The sequence below is a fragment of the Bombina bombina genome, chromosome 2 (assembly GCF_027579735.1).
Source record: "Bombina bombina isolate aBomBom1 chromosome 2, aBomBom1.pri, whole genome shotgun sequence".
Taxonomy (NCBI): domain Eukaryota; kingdom Metazoa; phylum Chordata; class Amphibia; order Anura; family Bombinatoridae; genus Bombina; species Bombina bombina.
This window is the reverse complement of record NC_069500.1, coordinates 292,209,299-292,229,218: the sequence shown is the minus strand read 5'-3', so window position 1 is coordinate 292,229,218 and position 19,920 is coordinate 292,209,299.

Sequence of the window (19,920 nt, the reverse complement as noted above, 5' to 3'; positions counted from 1 at the left end):
TGTATAACTGTTTAAAATAAGTAACATTTGTAATAACCGATGTATTGGAAACGGATAAGCTTTCTTTTGTGGAAGCAAGAGTTGACCAATCATGTAATGACATGAATAAATATTTCAATCAGCAACAAAGAATATATTCAATTAAACAATTAAAAATAACTTAAGAAACTTCTCTTCAAGTAATGAACATAGATATTGTGGAGGCCTCAAGATGGCTTAAATTTTGGAACTACTTAGATCCAATCTAAGAAGGTGATAGATATCAACTAGAGGTAATTATCAGTTCTTGTGATGAGTTGAGGAGTCTCTGAAACCTTTGAAATATGTATGTAGAGTCACCAGGATTTTGTAATTTCTTAAGTACTTTTTTGGTTCACCCTCTCTCATTTGGATGGCCTTGTAGGGTTTGACTTTTGAGGAGGAGGTTCCTCATTAGGTATGGGTGGTGAGTCGAGACCCAGCATTTTGCAGACTGTAGGAATTTCTTCTGTTTCTTTTAGAGTGATGGTCCTATTGTCCTTCAGGATATGAAGGGAAAACGGAAACCCCCATTTGTATTTGATCTAATGTTTTTGTAGGAGTGTGGTCAGAAAATGTAGGGAGACTCTCCTCTGCAGTGTTCCAATACTAAGAAAAACGGTACCTTGAAGCTTGGAGTATTTTTTCTTTATCTTGAAAAAAGACGAATTTGATTATCACATCTCTGGGAGGGGAATCCCCTTTAGGTTTTGCCTTTAAAGCTCTATGAGCCCTTTCCATCTCAGATTCTTATTCTTCATTGTCTCCTGTAATGGGTTCGAAGAGTTGTTGTAGGTATGATTTGAGATCGATATTAGTGACTGTTTCTTGAACTCCTTTAAGCCTGATTTTATTATTTCGACTCCTGTTATCCAGGTCATCTCTTTTATCCTGGATGTCTGTGAGGGACTGTTGTTGCAGTGTAAGATTCTGAGAGACTGTGGTTATTTCATCTGTGATAGCTTCTTTATGTTCTTCTAATATTTACAACCTGCCGCCTAAGTCAGAAATATCTGATCTTATCTCTGTGAGGCTCGAAGTTACTGTTGTGTGCATTGAATCCATTTTTTCACACAATCTCTCAAAATTGGAAGCTGTGTCCTGTTTAGAGACAAGCTCACGTAAATCTGCTTTGGTTACCGGAATAAGTTCTTCTTCCTTTGTATGTAGCAGACATTCTGCATCAGAGTTTCCTTCATTTTTCATTTCCGTTAACTCTGAGGCTTTAGTGTGTTTGGAAGGTTTGAAGAATGTGGTCATTGTTAAAGTTTTGTTTGTTTTGTCTCCCTTAGTAGGTCTTCTAGCAGACATAATAACGGTTTATAGTTGCTGTGTCTTTTCCCAAGTATGGGGGTTAATGGAATTTTATGTTTGATTAAACTGGGTATATCTCAGTCAAATTAGATGCAGATACAGTTCTCCCTTTCAGTTCTGGGAATAGAGATCTTAGTTAATGTCTGTTAGGTGCTTCAGCTTATATGGAATCGAAATCTACCATTCCCCATATCTGTTAATTATTGCAAGCTCAGAGTGCACCTTTTCTGAGTATACAATTAGTGGTTATATGTACTCCACTCCTTGCTGTCTTTTTAATGACCAGGTCTGAAATTACTGTACTATTGTAGAACCTAAAAGACTCTGTTGCTTTTCTGGATGTTTATCCCTTAATTAGCCCTCATAAACAGCTTCCTGTATAGCTTATCTTCTTATATTAAAACAGTTCTGGAGGGGGGCGGAGCCAACTGCCGAAGAGAAGAGGCGCTTTAATACAGAGCTCCTGAAAATGAGCCGTTAAAACTTTTAATTATGGAAGTTTAGGAACTTATATTTATTCCTGTATCACGCTATCAGAATGGGGGAATCCTTTGCATACCTCACTTTTATGCTGGAAAACCTGCTTGAGAAATCTGACAGATACTATTATGATCTACATTCTATCATCCAGGAACCACGTAGACAAGATGGCGATTTTCACCTCCCCAGCTCTGACACCCACATGGCTGACCGAGCGGCAGCCCCATTGCCTACTCTGCACGTTATTGAGAGAATGCAAGAAAGGCAGCCTGGATGTGGTTTGAATGATCTCCTGCCCAGACATGCATGTGCGGACCCGGCGCAAATATACTCTACCAGCCCAGTCTGTTTGGAGGTCGGTGTATTAGAGATTGTGAGGTACCCCCGGATTACAACTACACAGTGCTTACGGCCCCTCTTATCTCCTCACTTAAGCCTCCACAGATTGTCAATTCCCAACATGCCTGAGGCACCAGTCGATGTGGAGGATTATTGTGTGCATCGCAGGGAGAACTCCTACCTGTCATTTCAGGCGGCTAGATCCTCCGGGAAGGATTCCCTCTGCATCGGTCTTGATGCTTACCCACTAGAAGATTGCGGTCTGCTGCTTCCTCAAAACAAACTCTCACAAGAAACCCATAGCGTGGATAACATGCCCCGCAGTAACACACTGAAACGCCCCTACGATCCGGGTGGCCGGATTTACTTCAGACCGGGCAGAGGATGTGGTGAGAGGCAGGCCTGGGACACTTGTGTCAATTGCATATACACTCAAGTAACGGAATGGATATACTGTGCACTCAGCCTGGCTACTTTCTCCTAGACACTAACCTCCAGATCTCCCTGCAATTACCTGGGTCATTTGCTCAATAATAGTGGTCACACTCTAGGACTCACTTCAGTCTATCTGATAACTTCCATAAGATGTATGCAGTGGCTTGGCGCTTGTATTAACCGTTTAAGCTAATATGGGACAATTCCAGATAAGGCTGCTCCTATGATTTATTGAATGAGATTCAGCCTCTATGGCCTTCCTTAACATGTTAAAGGGCATACTCAGCGCAATAACCTCCTATGTTTGAGTTACAGGACTGCTATAGCTATTACATTTAAGCTCAACATAATATGGTGAACTATATTAAGTGACTCTGTTGCACTCAAATATATAACGCATATGCATTCCCACTAGATGCATGTCTTGGGCTTATATTGAGAGAGTGTATGTGGTACAGGTATCCAGATTTACTGTTGATGTTAAAAGTTACATTGTACCCCACTGTTTGATTTCTTGCTTCCAATATATATTTAGCTTGCTATGTAAAACATTATTTTATATTCTCACATGCTACATGACCTAGTACATAACTCACTTATTCTAACTGCTGAGTAGAGTACCATACTATATGTAGAATATTACATGGTTCCTTATATGTTGAAACTTGTTTTGTATGCAGATTTCTCCTTAATGGTGGCTACACACCTGTTCTCTTTTCTTTTATAGTAGGCTTCACTCTTAGGGAAGTATATTCTATTTAGCTATCAGCTCCTATGCTTCTTTAAAGATATAGTTAGAAAAACCATGCGAAATAACCCATCCCTCTGATATCTTATAATATATGATGGCATAGTTAAGTACTCTCACCATGCTTTGAAATGCTTTAAAATATGGGTTGCCTATAACTAAGGCAGCGTGGTGCAGACATTCATTTACTGTCATCTACTGGCATTAACACTAGGTCTCCCTAATGGTTTTGTTCCCTTCTCTTACTTTCTTTTTTATTGCATTATCTATAATTGAGGGAACTGCCTATTATATACTCAGTAGAGATCTAGTGTATGCAAATCGTGGTCAGAGCCCCTATGTCTTCGGTGCACCATGTATCTCTGCGTAGCTGACTGTTTATTTTTAGATGCCAATTGTCAACGTGCTTGACAATTTAGCTAGTTTATACACAAATTCGTAATTCTATTACTTAGGTTTAATGTTTTGTATGTAAGGGGTACTACTGGATCTAGTTTAATTTCCTAATTATTAGCAACTACTAGTCCAGACAATAAAGCATCTGTTCCATCTCCTATAGACACATCAATTTTGTAACTTGAAACAATCCTCCTGCAACCCATCTACTCCTTAGCCTATATGTAACTCCAGGGGATTTTATTTATTTTCTCACCTAGTTCCATATATACTGTAATGTACATTGACAATACTTAAGCTTCAATAATATACGGTCTCTACGATTGGGCACTTCTAAGTTCACACCAAGTACCCTATGCTACTTACATCTATATATGGCTCCGTCCCCCCACCCCTTTCCCTATGCGTATAGCGGTGCTTACCCGCTGAATATCCCCCCCCCCCCCCTATATATCTCAGCCCAAGAGTGGCTGATACTTATGTTAACTCTCCACAGGCTGATATTTTGGTTTTAGGTAAAACATTATTAGAATGTGGAGTTCATATGCTGACAATATAATATAAAATGAAGTTCTATTTTATCTCGCCTAAGATATTGTCTATCTTCATCACCAGATTTGAAATGTATTTTTTCTTGGTGTATGTGCATATTGCTTTCTCAATAACACCTTTGTATAGACAATGTATTACTCTCTTTGTTGTAACTTTGGCCTTAGGGCGAGTCCTTGTTGTGATGATATATGCTTCAACTTCAATAAAAAAAATATTTAAAAAAAAAAAACAGTTCTGGAGACAGAAAAAAAGAGGAAAGAAAAAAGGGAAAAAAATAATAATAATCTTGCCCCTTTACAGGCTGTAAGCGTTAACATTGACGTGATTTTCCAGCTATATGAGCTTGAAGCAGCTTAGAGTTGATCAATATATATCCTGTATTTATTTTTATTCAGGACTGGAGTTTCTATTACAAGTTTTTATACTTGCAACTCCACTGTACGCTCTGTTATAAATTGTCATGCCATGCATGATTAATTTTGCGGCCTACCGTTCCGACCTGCTGCTGTACACTTTTTTTTTTTTCATTGCAGTCCGTTCTGTGCCATGTCTGCTTTCTGTGTCTGCCTCTCTGAGAATTTGAGGACTTGCTGTTCGATCTATACGGCCCTCTTTTCAAGTGCTGAGCTGGAGCTCTCGGCTGCAGGGCTCCGTGAAACGAGCCGCAATCTAGTTTGGCTCGCTTTTGGCCCTCCGTTTTTTTAGGAGCTCCGCTCCGTTGCAGGGGATAATATTTATCCATCTCAAGTGTTTCTCTGTGTTCAGCCTTTATCCATCTATGGTTTGCGTGGGATTAAGACCCCAGGTCTGGCTATATCACTGATTTTTATCTATGGCAGCTTGGAGCTCAGAGATCAAGTGTCCATCTCTGAGCTCAATTAGGCTCCTCCCCAATTCTATTATATTTAAAGGGACATGAAACCTAAATGTTTTATTTCATGATTCAGATAGAGAATACTATATTAGCAACTTTCCAATTTCCTCCTGTTATGAAATTTGCTTCATTCTCTTGGTAGCCTTTGGTGAAGGAGCAGCACTGCACTACTGGAAGATAGCTGCACACATTAGGTGAGCCAGAGACAAAAGGCCGCTAGGTCCCAGTGGTGCATTGCTGCTACTAAGTCTACCTAGTTATAATTTTCAACAAAGGATAACAAGAGAATAAAGCAAATTAGATAATGTAAGTAAATTGGAATGTTGTTTAAAATAGCATGCTAGGGGATCCATTTGAGAAGCTGAAAATGCAGCTTTGGAGTGCCTTTGCCTGCAGGCTCACATGAGCAAGCCTGCATCCAATAAATAAGAAGTAGCGATCATCAGACTTCTCCGTCCAGGGTGATTGACAACCCCAGCTTGCACGTGATTGGCTGCACACAAGCAAGCGGGGGATTTCCACGAGCAGCAGCTTGTGCAATTATAAAAGAAGGCAGTGTATTGCTGCCCGCTAGCTGCGGTCAGGTGGACAGGGGCTGAGATGTCTGCCTTTGTCCATATGTCCGTTGTTAAATGGAAATGGAGGCCATAATCTGAATCATGAAAGTTTAATTCTGACTTTACTGTTAATTAAATGGCCCATTAAAAGTTCTAATTTTGGAAGTAATCAAATAATGAAGGTTTAATGGATGTTAACAGCTACAAACAACTGGTAATTCTTTATTAAGGTACTGTAGATAAGGTACTGTAGATAATTTCTTTCACCCCAGCCTATGTTCATCAGCAATTTATCTAGTCTGTCCAGTCTCACCAATTTCTAAGTCATTTTATTGTGTCCACTCAATACAGAATGGACAGTTGAGGGAACTTCAGTAAAGATTAAATAGAATTAAAGGGACAGTCAACACCAGAAATGTTGTTGTTTAAACAGATAGATAATCCATTTATTACCCATTCCCCAGTTTTGCATAACCAACGCAGTTATAATAATACATATTTTACCTTTGTAATTATCTTGTATCTTTGCCTCTGCAAACTGCCCCCTTATTTAAGTTCTTTTGACAGACTTGCATTTTAGCCAATCAGTGCTGACTCCTAGGTAACTTCACGTGCGTGAGCTCAATGTTATCTATATGTCACTAATGAACTAACACCCTCTAGTGGTGAAAAACTGTCAAAATTCATTCAGATTAGAGGCGGCCTTCAAGGTCTGAGAAATTAGCATATGAGTCTACCAAGGTTCAGCTTTCAACTAGGAATACCAAGAGAACAAAGCAAAATTGGTGATAAAAGTAAATTGGAAAGTTGTTTAAAATTATATGCCCTATTTCAATCATGAAAGTTTATTTTTGTACTTGACTGTCCCTTTAATTTAGATGTGTGTGCTTGTATATATTGAAAACATTAATAACCACCAAAATAATTTCTCAGAAATTTGCTTGATTTTGAACATTCATAGATCAGCCTTTATTAGTTACTGTATTTCATTACGTTTCATGTTAATTTTAACCACATTTGGTCTTGTAAAAGGTGACTAGCATAATTTACATGCTATTTACAATAAAAAGCCAATTTTCAGTACTTAAATGTAGCAGATGATTAAAAAGAGATTATAGACATAAACATTTTTTACTAAGGCACACAAACAAGATATACTTAGCTAAAGAATGATCCAACCAAATATGATTTAACGCTTCCTTGCCAGAGGAAGCTGTAAGTGAATCAAGAGAAGTAATGTGTAAACACTGTAGAAAAAGCATAACACATCATAATAATTCTTTTGGCACTCACACTATGATGCCTATTTATCAAAGCGTCAACTGAAAATTCGCTTGAATTCTGCGTCGTAGTTGTATAGGGATGAAATCTGAACTCTGATTTTCTGTTTGTATGGCAGAGTTGTGGAGGCTTTAAAGGTCAGTCACTTATATTAGTTCTCAAAATCAATATTGTCACTATTTTCATTCTGTTGCTATGCTTTTTTGGAAGTAGAATGCCGCTTTAAAGTTATTTATATGTATTTTGCTCAAGTTTATAGCACTGTTTTACTTTGCGCTTGCAAAATACATTGAAATGAATTTAAAATTGCATTATGAATCACATAAAGGATATAAAACAATATTTCATATCATAATGTTCGCCATTGCATTCTTTTTGTTACTTAGGTTTGCAAATGTTAATACACCACATTGTTCTTTAATATGTTATCTCAAAAACAGAGTAATCCATGAGCTTTTTTTAACCTCCACAATGCTGTCAGCCAAACACAGAAAATCTGAAATATGCTTTAAACTAGAGCTAAATACTTTGTTTTGCAAATGTTAATACATCACATTCGGCTAGATTACGAGTTTTGTGGTATGAGAAAAAGCAGCATTATGGCTCTTTTTCACTACCGCTGGTATTACGAGTCTTGCAGGTTTAGCTGCACCGCACACTTTTTTGGCAGTAACGCAATGTAACTACCGCAGCTTTCCAAAAGTCCTTTTTTAATGGGACTTCCACAGCAAGCGGTACATCCAATACCGTCAAGATCCATAATGTAAACTGAAAGTCAGTAGTTATGAGTTTTACGCTACAAAGCTGTAACATAAAACACATAACTAAAGTGTAAAAAGTATACTAACACCCATAAACTACCTATTAACCCCTAAACCAAGGCCCTCCTGCATCGCAAACACTAAAATAACATTATTAACCCCTAATCTGCTGCTCCAGACATCGTCGCAACTATAATAAACATATTAACCCCTAAACCGCCGCACTTCCGCATCGTAAACACTAGTTAAATATTATTGACCCCTAATCTGCTGTCCCTAACATCACCGCAACCTACATTACTGTTATTAACCCCAAATATGCTGTCCCTAACATCGCCGCCACTATACTAAAGTTATTAACCCCTAAACCTACCCTAAGTCTAACCCTAACACCCCTAACTTTAATATAATAAAAATAAATCTAAATAAAAATTACTATTAACTAAATAATTCCTATTTAAAACTAAATACTTACCTGTAAAATAAACCCTAACGGCTAGATTTAGAGTTGGGCAGTAGCCGTCAAAACCAGCGTTAGAGGCTCCTAACGCTGGTTTTTATCGCCCTCTGGTATTTGGAGCCAGTCATTAAAGGGTCTAACGCTCACTTTCCAGCCGCGACTTTTCCATACCGCAGATCCCCTTACGTCAATTGCGTATCCTATCTTTTCAATGGGATCATTCTAACGCCGGTATTTAGAGTCGTGGCTGAAGTGAGCGTTAGAAATCTAACGACAAAACTCCAGCCGCAGAAAAAAGTCAGTAGATAAGAGCTTTCTGGGCTAACGCCGGTTTATAAAGCTCTTAACTACTGTGCTCTAAAGTACACTAACACCCATAAACTACCTATGTACCCCTAAACCGAGGTCCCCCACATCGCCGCCACTCTATTAGATTTTTTTAACCCCTAATCTGCCGACAGCACGCCGCTGCCACCTACGTTATCCCTATGAACCCCTAAACTGCTGCCCCTAACACCGCCGACCCCTATATTATATTTATTAACCCCTAATATGCCGCCCCCAACGTCGCCGCTACCTACCTACACTTATTAACCCCTAATCTGCCGACCGGACCGCGCCGCTATTATAATAAAGTTATTAACCCCTAATCCGCCTCACTCCTGCCTCAATAAACCTATAATAAATAGTATTAACCCCTAATCTGCCCTCCCTAACATCGCCAACACCTAACTTCAAGTATTAACCCCTAATCTGCCAAAATAAATTAACTCTTATTAAATAACTTATTCCTATTTAAAGCTAAATACTTACCTGTAAAATAAACCCTAATATAGCTACAATATAAATTATAATTATATTGTAGCTATTTTAGGATTTATATTTATTTTACAGGTAACTTTGTATTTATTTTAACCAGGTACAATAGCTATTAAATAGTTAAGAACTATTTAATAGCTAAAATAGTTAAAATAATTACAAAATTACCTGTAAAATAAATCCTAACCTAAGTTACAATTAAACCTAACACTACACTATCAATAAATTAATTAAATAAACTACCTACAATTATCTACAATTAAACTTAACACTACACTATCAATAAATTAATTAAATACAATACCTACAAATAAATACAATTAAATAAACTAACTAAAGTACAAAAAATAAAAAAGAACTAAGTTACAAAAAATAAAAAAATATTTACAAACATTAGAAAAAAATTACAACAATTTTAAACTAATTACACCTACTCTAAGCCCCCTAATAAAATAACAAAGACCCCGAAAATAAAAAACTGCCCTACCCTATTCTAAATTACAAAAGTTCAAAGCTCTTTTACCTTACGAGCCCTTAAAAGGGCCCTTTGCGGGGCATGCCCCAAAGAATTCAGCTCTTTTGCCTGTAAAAAAAAAAACATACAATACCCCCCCACACACTACAACCCACCACCCACATACCCCTAATCTAACCCAAACCCCCCTTAAATAAACCTAACACTAAGCCCCTGAAGATCTCCCTACCTTGTCTTCGCCATGCCAGGTTCACCGATCGGTCCAGAAGAGGGTCCGAAGTCTTGATCCAAGCCCAAGCGGGGGGGCTGAAGAGTGACGTCCATCCTCGGGCTGAAATCTTGATCCAAGCGGGCGCTGAAGAAGTCCATCATCGGGATGAAGTCTTCTATGAAGCAGCATCTTCAATCTTCTTTCTTCCGGAGCCATCATCTTCCAGCCGACGCAGAACATCCTCTTCTACCGACGCCTACTCGCCGAATGGCGGTTCCTTTAAATGCCGTCATCCAAGATGGCGTCCGTCGAATTCCGATTGGCTGATAGGATTCTATCAGCCAATCGGAATTAAGGTAGGAAAATTCTGATTGGCTGATGGAATCAGCCAATCAGAATCAAGTTCAATCCGATTGGCTGATCCGATCAGCCAATCAGATTGAGCTCGCATTCTATTGGCTGATCGGAACCGTCATTCGGGGAGTAGGCATCGGTAGAAGAGGATGTTCCGCATCGGCTGGAAGATGATGGCTCCGGAAGAAAGAAGATTGAAGATGCTGCTTCATAGAAGACTTCATCCCGATGATGGACTTCTTCAGCGCCCGCTTGGATCAAGACTTCAGCCCGATGATGGATTTCTTCAGCCGCCGCTGGGATCTAGACTTCAGCCCGAGGATGGACGTCACTCTTCAGCCCCCCGCTTGGGCTTGGATCAAGACTTCGGACCCTCTTCTGGACCGATCGGTGAACCTGGCATGGTGAAGACACGGTAGGGAGATCTTCAGGGGCTTAGTGTTAGGTTTATTTAAGAGGGGTTTGGGTTAGATTAAGAGAATGTGGTTGGTGGGTTGTAATGTGGGGGGGTATTGTATGTTTTTTTTTTACAGGCAAAAGAGCTGAATTCTTTGGGGCATGCCCCGCAGAGGGCCCTTTTAAGGGCTCTTAAGGTAAAAGAGCTTTGAACTTTTGTAATTTAGAATAGGGTAGGGCATTTTTTTATTTTGGGTTCTTTGTTATTTTATTTGGGGGCTTAGAGTAGGTGTAATTAGTTTAAAATTGTTGTAATTTTTTTCTAATGTTTGTAAATATTTTTTTATGTTTTGTAACTTAGTTCTTTTTTATTTTTTGTACTTTAGTTAGTTTATTTAATTGTATTTATTTGTAGGAATTGTATTTAATTAATTTATTGATAGTGTAGTGTTAGGTTTAATTTTAGATAATTCTAGGTATTTTATTTAATCAATTTATTGATAGTGTAGTGTTAGATTTAATTGTAACTTAGGTTAGGATTTATTTTACAGGTAATTTTGTAATTATTTTAACTAGGTAACTATTAAATAGTTATTAACTATTTAATAGCTATTGTACCTGGTTAAAATAATTACAAAGTTGCCTGTAAAATAAATATTAATCCTAAAATAGCTACAATATAATTATAATTTATATTGTAGCTATATTAGGGTTTATTTTACAGGTAAGTATTTAGCTTTAAATAGGAATAATTTATTTAATAAGAGTTCATTTATTTCGTTAGATTTAAATTATATTTAATTTAGGGGGTGTTAGGGTTAAAGTTAGACTTAGCTTTAGGGGTTAATAAATTTATTAGAGTAGCGGTGAGCTCCTGTCGGCAGATTAGGGGTTAATACTTGAAGTTAGGTGTCGGCAATGTTAGGGAGGGCAGATTAGGGGTTAATACTATTTATTATAGGGTTATTGAGGCGGGAGTGAGGCGGATTAGGGGTTAATACATTTATTATAGTAGCGCTCAGGTCGGGTCAGCAGATTAGGGGTTAATAAGTGTAGTTAGGTGGAGGCGACGTTGGGGGCGGCAGATTAGGGGTTAATAAATATAATATAGGGGTCGGCGATGTTAGGGCAGCAGATTAGGGGTACATAGGGATAATGTAGGTGGCGGGGGTGTACGGAGCGGCAGATTAGGGGTTAAAAATAATATGCAGGGGTCAGCGATAGCGGGGGCGGCAGATTAGGGGTTAATAAGTGTAAAGTTAGGGGTTTTTAGACTCGGGGTACATGTTAGAGTGTTAGGTGCAGACGTAGGAAGTGTTTCCCCATAGCAAACAATGGGGCTGCGTTAGGAGCTGAACGCTGCTTTTTTGCAGGTGTTAGGTTTTTTTTCAGCTCAAACAGCCCCATTGTTTTCTATGGGGGAATTGTGCACAAGCATGTTTTTGAAGCTGGCCGCGTCCGTAAGCACCGCTGGTATTGAGAGTTGCAGTGGCGTTAAATTATGCTCTACGCTCCCTTTTTGGAGCCTAACGCACTGAAAACCCAGCCATTCTGTGAACTCTAAATACCAGCGGTATTTAAAAGGTGCGGGGGGAAAAAAGCACGCATAGCTAATGCACCCCTTTGGCCGCCAAACTCTAAATCTAGCCGTAAGATAGCTACAATATAACTAATAGTTACATTGTATGTATCTTAGGTTTTATTTTTATGTCACAGGTAAGTTTGTATTTATTTTAACTAGATAGACTAGTTAGTAAACTGTTATCAACTATTTACTAGCTAAAATAAATACAAATTTACCTGTAAAATAAAACCTAACCTGAGTTACACTAACACCTAACCTTACACTACATTTAAATTAATTAAATTAATTAAATACAATTAAAGTGCCAGTAAACCTAAAAAATAATGTTATATAATTCTGCACATAGTGCAGAATTATATAACATTATATTAGTGCTAGTTTTTTATTACATGATATATCCAGTGATTTTTTATTACAAAAGAGGGTTTTCCAGACCCGCCCTCTGTGCTCTACTGAGCGGGTCTGGTTTTCCCATCGGGCCAGCTCGCTCCTGCTGTCAGACAGAGCAGGAGCGAGCTGCATTGAATGCAATGGCGCGGTCGGGCCGGGCTGTGATTAAACAGCTGGCCTGATGCGCTCTGAGGGAAAACCAGACCTGCCCAGTAGAGCATAGAGGGTGGGTCTGGAAAACCCTCTTTTGTAAGAAAAAAATCACTGGATATATTATGTAATAAAAAACTAGCACTAATATAATGTTATATAATTCTGCACTATGTGCAGAATTATATAACATTATTTTTTAGGTTTACTGGCCCTTTAACTAAATTACAAAAACAAACAAACACTACATTACACAAAATAAAAAAGAAATGATCAAATATTTAAACTAATTACACCTAATCTAATAGCCCTATCAAAATAAAAAAGCCCCCGCAAAATAAAATATTCCATGGCCTACAATAAACTACCAATGGCCCTAAAAAGGGCCTTTTGCGGGGCATTGCCCCAAATAAATCAGCTCTTTTACCTGTAAAAAAATAATACAAACAACCCCCCAACAGTAAAACCCTCCACCCACACAATCAAACCCCCCAAATAAAATCCTATCTAAAAAAACCTAAGCTCCTCATTGCCCTGAAAAGGGCATTTGGATGGGCATTGCCCTTAAAAGGGCATTTAGCTCTTTTTCCACCCAAACCCTAAGCTAAAAATAAAACCCACCGAAAAAACCTAACACTAACCCCCAAAGATCCACTTATAGTTTTTGAAGACCCGACATCTAGACATGTGCGATTCGATTCGGTCCGAATCGAAATTCGGACAAATTTGGCGAATTTGGAGTTTCGGATCGATTTGAATTTCCGAATTGCGGTAGTGCCGAATCTACCGAATAAATCCGAATTGATTCGAATTTATTCGGTAGATTCGGATGGATTCGAATGGCCGTGTAATACACTAGTATTGTACAGTATACTAGTGTAATACACAGCACATCCCACTTAACACTGATCGAACCGAATCGAACCGAATCGAACCAAATTTTTCATGAATCTGAAAGAATCCTAATGAATCCGAAATGAATTCATTCGATTTCTTACGAATTAGAATCAATCCGAACCGAAATTTGAATCGGTCCGAATCGATCTGAACCGAACCGAATTTTTCGAAGCTGCACATGTCTACCGACATCCATCCTCAATGAAGCAGCAGAAGTCCTCATCAAAGCCGGCAGAAGTCTTCATCCAAGCGGGCCAAAGTCTTCATCCAAGCCGGCAAAAGTCTTCATCCAGACGGCATCTTCTATCTTCATCCATCCAGCGTGGAGCGGCTCCATCTTCAAGATATTTGGCGCGGAGCATCCTCTTCAATCGACATGCGAAAATAATCAAATTGTGCAAGTCATTTGTTAGGTAATGTGTGGCGCATCATTTAACCAATTACTAAAATCATTCACAGCTGTTGAAATTAGCATTATAAAAGGGGCTCTTCAATCACTTTATTTCATTATTATTTTGAGCATGGACATCCTAAATGCTGTCCAATTTGTACTATTCTTAAGGAGATACAGGGAAAGACGGGTGTTGATGTCTGTAGTGCGACAACAAAGACACCAGCGGGTGCCAAGGGTTTTCATGCCTAGGGTTGCTCTTCATGCCCTCAGTGACCAAGAGGTGATCTGTAGATTTCAACTAGATAGGGCCTCTTTTGAGAGGCTCTGTGTCGAAATCAAGGACTCTCTCGAGCCACTCACTGAAAGAACTAGGGCAATTCCTGGGATGGTGAAATTGCTATCGGTCCTCTATTTCTTGGCAACTGGATCATTCCAGGCTGTGGCAGCTCTAGGCATTGGTATTAGCAAGGCAACCTTCTCACGTCATCTAAAGGTTGTCCTGAATGCTTTGCACCAACGCCTAGTCCATCATGTCCACTTTCAAATACACCTGAGGAGTGGCATGCTGTCAAGCTCCAGTACTATCTAAGGGCTAGATTGCCAAGGGTATTTGGGGTCATAGACTGCACGCATGTGTTGGTGCAGCCTCCCAGGGGTACAGAGGATCCATACCGGGACAGGAAATTCAACCACTCACTGAATTTCCAGGTCATCTGTGATGCCAGGTTCCAGGAGGTTCCAGGAGGCCCAAATGCCAGAGGGAATCCTGATATGTAAATATCTCTTAGATACTCTAATATGTATATTATATATTTTAATCATTCTGATTGCTAATGTCAATGATCTATTTTGTTTACGCAGGTGATTCTGGATATTTGTGTCTTCCATGACTGTTCACACCCATCAAAAACACCAACGGAGGGGAAAAGGTGCACTACAACCAGGCACCAGGCACACGTTGCCACCAGATTGGTGATTGAGTGCTCCTTTGGCGTATTGAAGGCGAATAGCCATTTCCGCTGCTTAGACATCTCTGGTGGAGTTCTTTAGTACGCTCCCTCCAAAGTCTCCTTAATTTTTTTAATTTGCTGTATGTTGCACAACATTGCCCTAACAATCCCTATAGATCTGGAGAGCATGGATAACCATGAGTATGGTTAACATATAGATCTATTACAGGAGTATGATGCTCTGGGAGTCCAAGCTCGAGCAGACTATATTCAGGCGGTTTTCGGGCAATAATGTTGACTGTGCAACATACAGTATTTTCGTTTTTTTTTGGATATTTACTTTACATTATAATTTTTAATCCAAAAGATTATATATTTTGGATTATGTTTGAGCAAATATTGTCAATTTCAATTTCAATATCGACCAAATGATATTGTATATCATCGTCTTGTTATTGATTGAAAGTGGTTAGTTTTGTCGAATGTTGCAATTGTTCAATGTAAAGTTGATGAAACACATGTTTAATAAAATATCTTGAAATAAATTTTCTTGAGATGTACACTTGACTCTTTTTTTATTTATAAAGCTATAGCAAGAAATATTTTGTAATATGTGTTTAACTTCTATCTAGTCTTTTGCAAACTGCCCCCTTTTTTCGTTTCTTTAGGCAGACTTGCATTTTAGCCAGTCACTGTTAACTTCAGGATAACTTAACGTGCATGAGTTCAATGTTATCTATATGAAACACATTAACTAATGACCTCTAGTGGTCTAAATTATTTCTGATCGCATGCAGTCTTCAAGGTCTAAGAAATTGGCATATTAACTTCTTAGGCTTATTTTTCAACTAAGAATACAAAAAAGAACATGTCACATTTTTTATATTAATTATTATTTTATAAATTTAAAATAATCATTTATAAATATTAATTTATGTATTGTTTCACTGTCACATTAAACTAATATATAAAAAAGAAAATAAAAAACATTATCTTGCTATCATTTTTTGAAGTAGCAGCAATGCACTACAGGTTTAGAAATGAATACATGTGTTTCTCTCCCTCTCTGTCTGTCTGTCTCTGTCTCTCTCTCTCGCAATCTCTCTCCCTTTCTTACAATCTCTCTCTCTTTTGCACTCTCTTTTCTTATAAATATTGAGAAATAGAAGGTGTATATACATGTGCACCCTTCACTTCTTCACCGTTTTTTGGATTTAGAGCTTACATTGTGTGGCAGTTTTTGGGGACACAGGTTTTGTAAAGAATATTGACAAGGTACCTGTGCTTGTACCATTTGTCTAAATGTGTTAACTAACACTTTGATTATTTTTTTTTTTCATGTTGCTGCGAGATTATGAGTGAGTTATGTATTTTCTATGTGTCTTTATTTCAAAATTTCATGAGGATTTTTCAATATGTACTTGAGCACAAGCCTGTCCGTGCTTAAAGTGACATTCAACATCAGATTTTCTTTCAAGAAAATATCTGTAATTCTTTGTATTACACATTCCCCTTTTTACCATTAACAACAATGTTAGAGTGATATAGTTTTTACCTCTCTAATTATCTTTTATATAATCATATTCTGACAGGCCACGGATAAAATGTAATTTTCTTCTTAAACTATTGATTTCCTTTTTAGAAAAAACAATTAAGTTTCTAAATTTATTTAAAGAAAATATATATACATTAATAGATATATTTATTTTATGTTATTAATATTAAAGGGACACTGAACCCAAAAAAATTATTTTGCAACTTTCTAATTTACTCCTATTATCAAATTTGATTCATTCTCTTGGTATCTTTATTTGAAATGCCAGAATGTAAGTTTAGATGCTGGCCCATTTTCGGTGAACAACCTGGGTTGTTCTTGCTGATTGGTGGATAAATTCATCCACCATTAAAAAAGTGCTGTCCAGAGTCCTGAACCAAAAAAAGCTTAGATGCATTCTTTTTTTAAAAAAGATGGCAAGAGAACAAAGAGAACTTGATAATAGGAGTAAATTAGAAAGTTGCTTAAAATTGCATGCTCTATCTTAATCACGAAAGAAAAAAATTGGGTTCAGTGTCCCTTTAAATGCTCTATTTGATTTAAAAATGTTGTTGTTGGTGTTCACTTTCCTTTTCTTTGAAAAGGTCATATAATTATGAAATATGAGAAAGAATAGATTTACACAATTTAAATAAATTTAAATGTAATTGACTATCACAGGTTAATTATGAATCATTAAATTATAATAATTGATTCATGTAATCTTTATTCTAATTGAGTTGTTTATGCAAAAGGTCAATACTATATATTTAAAATTAATTTTCTAAAAAATATATGGAGTAGATTGAACCTTTAATAATCAGGGTAAAGAACATCTTACACCTGCATTGAATTTGATCATCAATCATTTGTAACATTTGTAATATGTGAATCAAGTAATAACAAACACATTTATTCAGAATCCAAATATTTTATTCCATATTTTTTCTGAAAAAAAAAAACAATTTAACAAAATAAATAAGGACAGACATAATAAAACAAAATAAAAATAAAATGAGCATATTAAAAACCCTAACAAAATGAGCAAATTAAAACACCATCATTTTTGCTTTTTTTTGGTGATGGAGAGAGGGGGGGAGATCTCTTCCTCGTTTCCCTTCTCCCAAACATTAAAAGCAACTGACAATCAAAATTACGGTTTTCTTCATCTGCCCTCTCCCAATGCTGGAGTTCTCCCTGCTCTGCAGTTGCCCTGGCCATATCTAATCTCTCCCTATCAAAGTTTAGTCTATCACTATCCCTCTGCCTTTCATAAAAAAAATCTATCCCTCTCTAATTCTAATCTGGCACTATCCCTCATCCGTTCATATTGAAATCTTTCCCTCTCTAAATCTATTCTAGCTGATTCTATTCTCAACCTTTCCCTCTCTAAATATAATCTTTCCCTATCTACTATAATGCCCCTCTCTAATATCTGCCCCTGTTGCTCAACAGATAATCTTAATACCCCATGCAACTCATGTTGATCATCCCGGTACTGCCTGGCCAGATGTAACATTTGCCGAACTGCCTCCTCATCATTGATGGGAAGCAGTTCGTGGCCAGGATCAGCATGGCCATGAGCTGATGGAGCATGAGCAACAGGTGCAGGAGGGGCACCAGGGTCCAGAACAGCTGGGTCTTCTGGGTCAGGAGAGGCAGCACAGCTGAGAGCCTCAAAATCCAATGTCCCCTGGGAGATTCCCTGTTCCTGGGATTCAGGATATTGGGTCTCTCCCAGGGACTCCGACTCCTCGAAATCTCCTTCGAAACATTAAGTGCATGTTCCACATCTAAAGAAATGTGAGAGAAAAAAATATTGTAATCTAACGTAATGTAAATTGAAAGATTAAAGGCATATGAAATTAAACATATATCTTCCCTGATTTCTATCGAGATTGTAAATATAAGACACTGTATTTTAACATGAACAATTTGGATAGTTAATGTTATCTTAAATGGATTAAAGAATTAAAATGTTGCGATATAAATGTTTGAACAAAAGTGCTTATTATAAAAGCTATATCATTTTCAACTGTGTATTTAAGTATTCACCGTGCACCAGCATTTTCAACACATCACTTTTCTTAATTGAACATTTTCAAAATCTGTTTAGACTGTTTCTTAATCACTGACATGATTACAAGCCCCACTAGTTGTGAGAAGCTTGAGTATTGACAATGCTGTTGCGCTGAGAATATCTTAGTCTGAGTTACATGGATGTGCATTTCCAAACATAATTTTTTAAAATTTATAGTTAGATTGTAACATCGCAATATATATATATATATATATATATATATATATACACACACATCTATCTATGCGATAATGCTGATGTTTGTATAAGTTAAAGGAATATTCAAATCAAAATATAAGGGTAATGCTGGTAATAGAGCATGCAATTTGAATGAACTTTCTCAAGGCCAAAATAAATAAATAATTTTCTCACTGCTTATATTTTCTAAAATATAGCCTTCAATGTTCTGTGTTTCTCACTTGATTTTTGTTGTTGAAATCTAGTCAAACAATCATCAGGAAATACACAGGTGATGATCCAAACCTGGGATTTATTCTAAATTGAAAGGGACCGGCAATTCAAATATGTTCTTTCATGATTAAGCTACAGAATACAATTTACATTTTTAAAATAATTGTACTTCTATTATCTAATTTGTTTCATTTGCTCTTAATATTTTGTTGAATGAGCAGCAATGCACTACTGTTTGCTGACTGAACACATTGGTGAGCCAATGACAATCATTATATATATATATATTAATTAATAGAAGTACATTTTAAATATGATTAATATAGTATTCTCCAGAGAATCCACAGAGTAAAGGCTTGTGTTTCAGGTCCCTTTAAATTATTTTTAAACTAAAGATAATAATACAAAAATAGTAACTTAACTATAGGCCAATTTTAGTATGTGTATATAAAATGCATGTTCTATGTAAATGAGCAATAACATCATTTGACTGTACTATTCTTTTAAATACTATAAAATGAGAGATTATATAAACAATCTATGTAATTTAACATTAGTTTTTAAGACAGTGATATTCTTCATTAATACAAATTTAACTTTCACATTGAGCTATTGACAGTCCTGCTAATGTGAGCACACATAACATTAATGTTTGATCTTGTTTTTGTACCTGAGGAGGAGATCGTAGATCTTGGAGGGTGTCCCAAAGCCCTTCGGACCTCAGCTGAAAAAAAAAATGTGAATATACAGAGTTAAAAATCTTTTTTCAATCATACGAGTAAGATCATTTTAATTGAAACAAAATGAATATTAAAAGAACATACCTGTAGAACGGCCAATGCTTGCTCCATCAGGGGTGTTGCACATAATGTCCGGGTGTGTGGCGGCCGAGGAGAAGCTGTAGCTGGATTCAGTATGGATACTGATGGGCTATAGGAGGTTCTCATCTCCAGCCGTGGCAGCAGCAGCTGTACCTGCAGCAGCAGCTGCAGCACTGGTAGATGCTTGAAAAAATTAAAACATTAAATAAAACATGAGTATCAACATAATTGTACATCA